This window comes from Arachis hypogaea, chromosome 16 (assembly GCF_003086295.3).
Source record: "Arachis hypogaea cultivar Tifrunner chromosome 16, arahy.Tifrunner.gnm2.J5K5, whole genome shotgun sequence".
Lineage (NCBI taxonomy): Eukaryota > Viridiplantae > Streptophyta > Magnoliopsida > Fabales > Fabaceae > Arachis > Arachis hypogaea.
Genome location: NC_092051.1, coordinates 116,162,741 through 116,164,009, shown reverse-complemented (window position 1 = coordinate 116,164,009; position 1,269 = coordinate 116,162,741). Strand labels below are relative to the sequence as shown.

At 36.6% G+C, this 1,269-nt stretch overlaps 1 non-coding gene across 1 annotated transcript; it reads left to right on the top strand.

Moving 5' to 3' along the window:
• The first annotated feature begins 254 nt into the window (after nucleotides 1-254).
• LOC112761766 (small nucleolar RNA R71) lies at nucleotides 255-358 on the top strand. Its single transcript, XR_003182144.1, has one exon. It is a non-coding gene; the product is annotated as a small nucleolar RNA R71 (small nucleolar RNA).
• The last annotated feature ends 911 nt before the right edge of the window (nucleotides 359-1,269 follow it).

The window sequence follows — 1,269 nt, the reverse complement described above, 5'->3', positions numbered from 1 at the left end:
TTTTGTTCTGAGCCAATATGGCATTCAGAGCATCAATTTCAAGAACTCTCCTCCTTTGAAGCGTCCCATTACTTACAGGATTCCTCTCAGAAGTGTACATGAACTGGTTATTAGCAACCATGTCAATGAGTTCCTGAACTTCTGCAGGCGTTTTCTTTAGGTTAATGGATCCGCCTGCAAAATGGTCCAGTGACATCTTTGATAGCTCAGACAGACCATCATAGAATATATCCAGGATGGTCCATTCTGAAAGCATGTCAGATGGACACTTTTTGGTCAGTTGCTTATATCTCTCCCAAGCTTCATAGAGGGATTCACCTTCTTTCTGTCTGAAGGTTTGAACATCCACTCTAAGCTTACTAAGCTTTTGAGGAGGAAAGAACTTGGCTAAGAAAGTCGTGACCAGCTTATCCCAAGAGTTCAGGCTATCTTTAGGTTGAGAGTCCAACCATATTCTAGCTCTGTCTCTTACAGAAAACGGGAAAAGCACGAGCCTGTAGACCTCGAAATCAATCCCATTAGTCTTAACAGTATCACAGATCTGCAAGAATTCAGTTAAAAACTGAAAAGGATCTTCAGATGGAAGTCCATGAAACTTGCAGTTCTGTTGCATCAGAGAAACTAATTGAGGTTTAAGCTCAAAATTGTTTGCTCCAATGGCAGGGATTGAGATGCTTCTTTCATGTAAGTTGGAATTTGGTGTAGTAAAGTCACCAAGCATCTTCCTTGCATTGTCATTATTTTCGGCCATATCTCCTTCTTTTTCGAAAATTGCAGTAAAGTTCTCTTCAGAGTGTTGTGTTTTAGCTTCTCTTAGCTTCCTCTTCAGAGTCCTTTCAGGTTCCGGATCAGCTTCAAGAATGTTCTTGTCCTTGCTTCTTCTCATACGAAAAAGAAGGAAACAGAAATAATAGGGATCCTCTTTGCCACAGTAGAGAGGTTCCTTTATGTGAGTAGAAGAGAAGAATAGAAAAAGAAAAAAATAAGAATCCAAACACAAGGGAGAGGAGTGGGTTCGAATTTTGAGTGAAAGAAGGGTGTTACTAGATAAATAAATAAATAGAAGGGGATGAGATGAGAGAATTCGAAAAATAAAATAAAATTTTTGTTTTTAATTTAAAAATTAAAGTTAAAATTCGAAAATTAAAAAGAAAAATGAAATTAAATTAAATTAAAATTTAAAACAATTAGTTAATTGAAAAGGAATTTCGAAAAAGAGGAAGGTGATTTTCGAAAATTAAAGAGAGAGTTAGTTAGGTAGTTTTGGAA